Source organism: Carassius auratus, chromosome 6, assembly GCF_003368295.1.
Source record: "Carassius auratus strain Wakin chromosome 6, ASM336829v1, whole genome shotgun sequence".
In the NCBI taxonomy this organism is placed as follows: domain Eukaryota; kingdom Metazoa; phylum Chordata; class Actinopteri; order Cypriniformes; family Cyprinidae; genus Carassius; species Carassius auratus.
In genome coordinates, this window is record NC_039248.1 from 14,204,449 (window position 1) to 14,213,207 (window position 8,759).

The window sequence follows — 8,759 nt, forward strand, 5'->3', positions numbered from 1 at the left end:
TACTCTTTTAGAAAAGGCTGTGAGCCTCGAGCGCAATACTTTTAGCCATAGGCTATTGCAGTGTTGACAGTCAGAAAGGCTGCGCTGCCTGAGCATGGTGAAGGCACAAACATAGCACGCACCTGTCGTGAGTGTCCCCTCCTGCGATGAACCTGTCACATGGCTCGACCCATCTTCTGAAGCTCATTGTGTCCGCTGAAGAGGAGTAAACTGCTCTTAGAAGTAATAACGATAGCTGAGAACACGACGAAAAACACTTTCCTATGGGCGACAGATGATTCGCTTCCTGAAGGAATGAAAATCTGATGAAAAAGCGTGCAGCACTCTGATTTAGCTCACTCACGTGCGCATTGGGTTGATGCTAAGCGCTATTCGGCCAATAAATTGGCATAAAGGTATAAGGGCCTCAGATATTCATCACACCAAAGGTGTTCCCAAGGCGATGACGTCATCGCAGCATCGAAGGGACCTATGAAAGGGAACCGGGGGGCAGGGTTTCATATTTTATTGAAGCAGGCCTGCGCCGCCATTGGCTAGCGGACCCCCACCTGCTGTTAGCATTCCATTGACTCCCATTCATTTTGGCGTCACTTTGACAGCGAATAACTTTACATCTGAGGTGTTTAAAGACTCCATTTGTCCATTAATTATTTCTAAAGAAACACGAAAATGTGGAAAAGGCTCCATTACCTTGTATCTTACGTTATGGTCCTGTAGAAGCAGTTTTTGTAAAAATAGGCTAACGATTGTGTCATAACCTGCGACTCTCTGTCGCACAGTACACTGTAAAACCCGACAAGTTAACTTAACTCAAATCGTTTGAGTAAACCGATTGCCTTGACTGTAATACCCGACAAGTAAACTTAACTCAAACGGTTTGAGTAAACAGATATCCTTAAGTTATGTTAACTCAAACCATTTGAGGAAACCGATTGCCTTAAACCATTTAAGTTGAAAAAAACTAACAGTTATGAGTACTCTGAACTTAATTCAGTTGAGTTCACTGAAAGAAGATATACATTGCAATTAAGTGATTAAGTGATTAATTGAGCTTTAGTGATGAACACCTGCTGTTAACAAACATAATTACTGAAGAAAAGAGAGAAAGGAACAACAGCTGACTTCAGACACAGCCCTACTCAAACCTGACAAGTTATGTTAACTCAAACCGTTTGAGGAAACCGATTGCCTTAAACCATTTAAGTTGAAAAAACTAACAGTTATGAGTACTCTGAACTTAATTCAGTTGAGTTCATTGAAAGAAGATATACATTGCAATTAAGTAATTAAGTGATTAACTAAGTGCTGATTGAGCATTAGCGATGAACAGCTGCTGCTAACAAACAGAATCACTGAAGAAAAGAGAAACACAAGAACTACTACAACTGACTTCAGACACAGACTTAGATGAAATCAACTGAAATAAAATACATGAAATCTCTCAAGATCTGATGAAACGACCCCACAAACAGCATCACCAGCTCCACTTATTAATAACCAGACTGACTTTATTTCTGTCAGACGTCTACAGAAGATCTTATTGAGAATGAACTAAGGTTTAGATGTTGATTTATTGTTTCATTTGAAGTAACCATGTTAGAGATCAGTGTTTGCTTTAGTTGGGCTCTTGACCCTTGATTTCTGTCTTAGTCTTTTCTCTGGCTGTTATAACCGTGTGTTTCTGAAACACATTTGTTGTAACTCAAAAGCCCAGAAGAAAAGCCGTCAGGTGTTAACCTGTACCTAGGTTTAGGTTGTTATACTTTATATTGGTGATGATAATCATCAATTATCGATCTGTATGGAGTCTAATCTCTGATGAAGTAGGTGTTGTGTAATTAGTAGAAGTGATTCTAGTGAAAATGACACTAAGAGCCAGTGATTCTGTGATAATCAGTTAATATAAAAATGACTTTCTAAACATTTTGTACACATACATTTTTCTTCTGACCAGTAACTGGTCAAACACAGACATCAATAATCAGAATATGAACCTCTACAATGGTGACGAAAAAAACATGCTGCAATGCATGCTGGGTTGTAGTACAAAACTCATCCATGGCTCCCAGCATGCTCTGCAGCATTTTTTTTTTTACTTTATTTTATGGTCACCATTGTTGAGGTTCATATGCTGATTATTGATGTCTGTGTGTGACTAACTGACACCATAGAAGACCAAACTGTTTGGAAAGTCTTTGTATTAACTGATTATTACAGAACCACTGGCTCTTAGAATCACTTTTACTATAATCAATCGAATTACACAACACCTATTTCATCAGAGATTAGACTCCATACAGTTCAATAATTGATGATAATCATCACCAATATAAAGTATAACAACCTACACCTAGGTACAGGTTAACACTTATTTCTTCTGGGCTTTTGAGTTACAACGAAAGTGTTTTAGAAACACACGGTTATAACAGCCAGAGAAAAAAACCAAGACAGAAATCAAGGGTCAAGATCCCAACTAAAGCAAACACTGATCTCTAACATGGTTACTTCAAATGAAACAATAAATCAACATCTAAACCTTAGTTCATTCTCAATAAGATCTTCTGTAGACGACTGACAGAAATAAAGTCAGTCTGGTTATTAATAAGTGGAGCTGGTGATGCTGTTTGTGGGGTCGTTTCATCAGATCTTGAGAGATTTCATGTATTTTATTTCAGTTGATTTCATCTAAGTCTGTGTCTGAAGTCAGTTGTAGTAGTTCTTGTGTTTCTCTTTTCTTCAGTGATTCTGTTTGTTAGCAGCAGCTGTTCATCGCTAATGCTCAATCAGCACTTAGTTAATCACTTAATTACTTGAATGCAAAGTTTTAAAACTTACAGGGTTTAAATCAAGGCAATCTGTTTACTCAAACGGTTTGAGTTAAGTTAACTTGTTGGGTTTTACAGTGTAGAGAAATTACCGTATGGACAGGAGGAGAAGCTCGCAGGCAATCTTTTACTGTCTATGAGGCAATCGGGGGGATGAGGAGGCATAAAGTCAAGGGAGATAATTAATTAGAATAATTACCAAAGTTTGCTCCTGTTCACGCTCGCCTTTTTCTGCAAGATTCGTTGGGTGATTCAGATTTCTCTTGGCACAGCAATTAGAAGAATGCTCACGTGACATCTACGTCATCAAGCTCAGTTTGAGTATGCACAGTACGCTTGATCCCCAGGAAGTGCGTGCTTCTAATTGACTTCATTTTTCTCTGTTGAATCCAATGGAGTTGTTGTGTCCATTTCTTTTACTGTCTATGCTGATCAGCATCATTTTAAAAAGTCTCAGTTTTCGAACGTGGAAAACTGCAGAGTAGTGGTAACAAAAAAAGTTTAAAACGAAAACGCACTAGTGTAAACGGGGCCTGAGAGGTCAAGTAAACACTTACAGCAGATCTAAATATTTATAATTAATCATAACTAGTTATGATTGATTATTCATATTTCCCCTTTGAGCTGATTCGCTACAGCAACATTTTTGCAAATCTATTACCCCATTTATAAACATATAAGAAAACACACACGCAAATGTTTTATACTATAAGAAATAAATCAGTAAAATAACAGAAAAGGTACTGGCAGCTCATTACCAGGAAATGATCCATTCATTGTACAGAAATTTCCATTAACCCTAAAACACAAAGCAACAAAGTGCAAACTTCTAAATAATGAAACAGTTTTTTTTAAACTGATTCAACACATTTAATATGGCATTTGATCTTGCCACAAGTACATCTTTAGTGGATAGATATTTTAATACATTTGGATAGAGGTAGAATATGACAGCTGGTATTTGTGTGCTTATTTATTGCTATCAGCACATGGCTAATGGATGCTCTTGTAAACACACTTAGACCCTCACTGATCCTTTTCTCTTCTCCGATCAACCAACAGCAAGTGGCCAACCAAAATAAAGTCCCACCCTGTAGGGCAGGACAAAACAGAATACCACACCACACCTAAATACACACACACACACACACACACACACACACACAATTTCAGCAAAATAAAAACATATCCAATCAGTCTTGGCTTTCAAACCCAATCCACAGTTTCCATTTAAATCACCTGGTCTCTATGGTAACTGGCAGTAAAGTGCACATCATGCTTTCAAACAGTAGGGACTTTCAAATTTAGAGTTGAATGGAGCCTTTTGAGGGACTGTGAAAAGATTAAATTTAATGGATTGAAGGAAAAGTGAAAGAACAAGACAAAGACAAAAGAAGCTGAAGTCCAACACTCTCTAGGTTGAACAAGGTGTTATATTAGTCTGAAATAAAAGCTCTCAGTTAAATGATTGGAAGGAAATGGAAAGCGTTATTTTTTTATTTTTTTTTATTTTGTGCTTTCCGAAATTATTTGAAAACTAAAGGATAGTTATGGAACTAATGCTTGTTATGCATCAATAAACCATCATTCTTGGTTGTTGCTTTTATTATTTGTATTATTCTATTAATTAAAAATTTGATACATTATTTACTGTCATACAATACATATATACTGTTATTCCATGCTGTAATAAAATATAAGCTTATATGAAAAGACTGCACTGACCAATATTAAAATTCTACATAAAATCAACGTAAGCCAGTAATTGTTAATTGTTCATAATGTTATGGCCTCCAACCAGTAAATTAATAATGTTGATATATTCTTTGTAAATTAAATAAATAAAAAATAAAAAACTGACAGTTTAGCCATTGCAACATTATAATGTACATTAGGAGAAATGGATAATCATTTTGAGATTTGCTAAGATTACATTTAACAGTATATAAGTAAATACCTGTGTTTATAAAGATTTCTTTTTACTTAAATTAAATATCACTTTTAAAAAGTCAAGATCCATGTATGTGTATTGACATATATCAAATAAACTTAATCAATCAATCAAAACTGATACTGATAAATAAATACGTATTACTGAAATTATTTAGTTAGCAAGACTGGTCCATCCACTGTTGGCGTCAAATGCTTTTAAGGAAAATAAAATACAACATTTGTTGACACCACAGAAAATATATGCATCCTGTTTGGCATTCCTTCATCTTTTCCTTCCAATTTTCCTCTAGTCTTCTCCCTTGTCATTTCTCAGCATCCTTTTCAGAGAGGTGTAATCAGCGAGAGAGCAAACTGATGAAATGTTTTTTTTTCTGCACACCCTCCATTACATATCTTAGAAAAAAGAGGATTGGGAGAGTAAGAGAGAGAGAGAGAGAGAGAGAGAGAGAAAGAGATGATTCATTTTCCTCATATGTCACTGCCAAGGATCCCTATCCCCCAACCCATTCTCACTCCAAAGGCGTCAAAAACCGAAGCATGGTCAAGCGCCCCTAGCGTCACTTTTATGACGCCAAATGTGCCTCTCGGCGTCGACTATCGAAGCACTACGACCTTCATTGCTTTCAGTGGGAAACTTTTGGCGTCAGAATTCGACACGAGGACATGAGATGTTTATCGCTATGAAATCACGTTCAAGAAGTCTCATTCAGCACACATCGCGCGATACTTGCTATCATTTCCACAGTTTGGGTGAGTAGTCGTATATACGCTCTTTTAATGCCTTTTATCAAATGTATTCTGTCTTCTTTATTAATCAGATTAGTGCCATATGTTTAATCGCTGTATTATATCGGTCATCCGCGGCTGTCTTTGAGTTTCATTGCGTTTAAATAAATGAACACAGCTGCTAATTAGTGTGATTAAACTCTATCTGTCACGTGACGTGCCATAGACCTTCGATCCGTTTTATATTATTATTAATTTCAGGATCAATGATGTAAGTTGTATTTGTAGTAAAATCATGGTAATCATGACACAATAGTAATAAATGAAATGTGAAGTTAAAACACAGTAAATGGGACATTAGTAACTGTAACTGTAGTTTTACTATGATATATTAATAATCAATACAACAATACAATAATCACCAAACCAGCTATGTTTGTATCACTGTAATGTTAGTGTTTTTATGTGCTTTTATATGACAGAAATCACAGTAATCATGTGTTCTGTACCATGCTTTTAATACCTTTTAATGTGAACCCAAAAAAAAAAAAAAAAATCAAATTAAAAATAAATAATAAAACATGTATTTTTCCATCTTGCAGTTCATTCATATCAGTTTATATATATATATATATATATATATTTATTTATTTATTTATTTATTATATCTAAATATTTTGCTCACAGATCATTATTAACATTCTGTATATAATTCAATTTTATTTTCTCTCCCCTTTTTTATTATTTTTATTTTTAGCTGAAAAGACGTAAAGGCAGTCAGCCCAGTGGTGTTTCTGGAGAGGGATTCCTTCAGAAATGGAGAAGACAGAAAGCTGCGGAGGCAGATATTTGCAGCAGTTAGTCTGTGATAGTTTGTCTCTTTTATCAAAAATTCCTGCTGTTATAATTTGTACAGCATTTGTTGTTTCTTAAACTGTTGCACTGTCCAAATACCCACACTTGCCATCTTTTCACTTGACCACTTGATTACTTATTTGAAGTCTTTCCTGTATTTGGCCTAGTGTTCGAGTGAGCATGATGACCACGAGTGTGTGTCGAACCTTTCATGACCTGATGACTGTGTTTCCCAATCCTGATCCTGGAGAACCCCAGCACTGCACGGTTTTGGTGTCTCTCTAATCTGCCTTGGAGTCTTCACTGATGAGCTGATGAGTTGAATCAGGTGTGTTTGATCAGGGAGACATCTCAAATGTGCAGTGTTGGGCTTCTCCAGGACCAGGATTGGGAGCCACTGCCTTATGGGACACTTATGTGTTTAAAGAGATTTTTAATATATAATTATCAATATTTCACATACTGTACATTGGACAGCTTTCCATGACCTTTTGTGAGACCTCGGCAAAAAGTCTGACGATTTATTCCAAAACATGATGCATGATGGGATACACTAAGCTTTGTATAGCGCTCCGGAGCAGTATTGGAGAGGTTTAGTGTGTGTTAAGGACGCTGTGCTTTGGGATTATTAAGTCCGGGGACAGTCTCGTTCACACACTGTCATGTACACACACTCTCAAGTGGCCAAGACTGCAAGTGTGGGTATCTGGACAGGGTCAAAGTCTTAAAAATGATCCCTAAACACAGTCGCACATCACAGTCTTAATAATCCAGTTTAACACTTGTATGATATTGTACAAGCCCCAGGACGGTCTCATCTGACACTATCAAAAGAATTCATATGACTATAGCTTGTTATTAATTACTTGCTTTCAATAATGGATGCATTTAACATTTAATTATACAGCATCTTTACAGAGGTGTAATGTACAAGTTGCACGTAATTAATAATATTTCCTTCCTTCTGTCTTACAGGATTTTTTCCAGATAATGCTGTTCTTCTTTTTCAGGTCTAAAATATCGAGCTCAACAGCTATTTGAAGAGCCAACCCTCACAAACCTTCCTAAAAACTAAAAGAGCTATTACTGAGTCTCAGCGAATCTTGCCATGATCAGCTCTTCCCAGGTACATTTGTTTAGAATATTTTTTTAATCAACATTTACTCATCAAATGCTCTGGTCTGAATCTTACTTTAAATTAACTTAATTATGTTTAATGAGCAACATTAATTGCACACAGAGTAAGTAGAGATTTTCTTGTTTGACAGAAGAGAAGGAAGACCAAGGAAATGATTTGCTCAGGATGAGGAATGAAGATGGCCATCTTGTGCTCAAACAAACAGAAGTCCTCTGGTATGTGTGTGTTGAAGCAATGATGTGTTATACAACATTTTATGATGATCTCTCACAGAATTGGTCATGTCAGCCTTGATTTCGTTTTATACTATTACAATTACAGCATGTTAGCAAAGTGTGGCTGGACATTTTTAATATTATGTTTTTAAAAACACACCACCTGTTTTAAAAGTAGACAAGTATCACGAAATTGGTTTAGTTGATATAAACACCAATTGACATTATTTCATTGTTTTGTAAATGTTATGTTATAAATTGTGAATTGATAGTGGATTGGTTTGAAGCCAGGCCTTACACTGCACAGACTAAAACACATTTGTGAGAGAAGTCAGGAACTTTGGAGAAAGATTCTAGAGGAAAAAAAAACACATTCACTGCAACAATAGATGAATTCTAGAGTCTCTGAGAACTACACATGCTAATGCAGTCTAATGAGCAAGATCTTTGCCTCTGTAACTTTTTCTTAATTCTTGCAGAATGACATTATTATTGCAGTATTTTTATTGGTACAGATGATCTCTTCAGCCAAACGAGGGGTTTTGACCAAGTGATGCTCTTGAAAGGAGTGAAAGAAGAGGATGTGGTAAATTGTCTTCAGAGAAAAAGCTTCTCAAAAGGTCTTAAAACAGCTTGAAGAATGGTAAGTGTACAGTACTACAAGGGTCATAGTTGCTCACACTGCTAAAATCACACAGAACATAAGCTGCGCTCTCTGTCCATTAAACAACTTGATCTGGATTGTGTGTTTCACTTCAGGTCTGGGATGTTAGGACTGAGAGATCCTCTGGCTGAGAACAAGCTACACCACATCAGTGCTGGACATCAACCACAAACTGTTTCCAGACACGAGAGAAGAAGATCACGATGGGGAGATGAAACCAGTTTAGATGTGATGATGGGAATCATTATTTTCTGGAACAGTATCACATGTCTTATATGTATCACATGATCTGTATCACAGTTGACTGGATGGGACTGTGTGACTTTTAAGGACATTTCATCACTCATCTGTGTGAACTGATTTATATATGAGGTTAATGTATC

The 8,759-nt window shown here is 36.3% G+C and overlaps 1 long non-coding RNA gene across 1 annotated transcript; it reads left to right on the top strand.

Annotated features, from left to right (window-relative positions):
* The first annotated feature begins 7,656 nt into the window (after positions 1–7,656).
* Positions 7,657–8,498, top strand: LOC113088540 (uncharacterized). Its single transcript, XR_003286095.1, has 3 exons — positions 7,657–7,712; positions 8,228–8,355; positions 8,472–8,498. It is a non-coding gene; the product is annotated as an uncharacterized LOC113088540 (long non-coding RNA).
* The last annotated feature ends 261 nt before the right edge of the window (positions 8,499–8,759 follow it).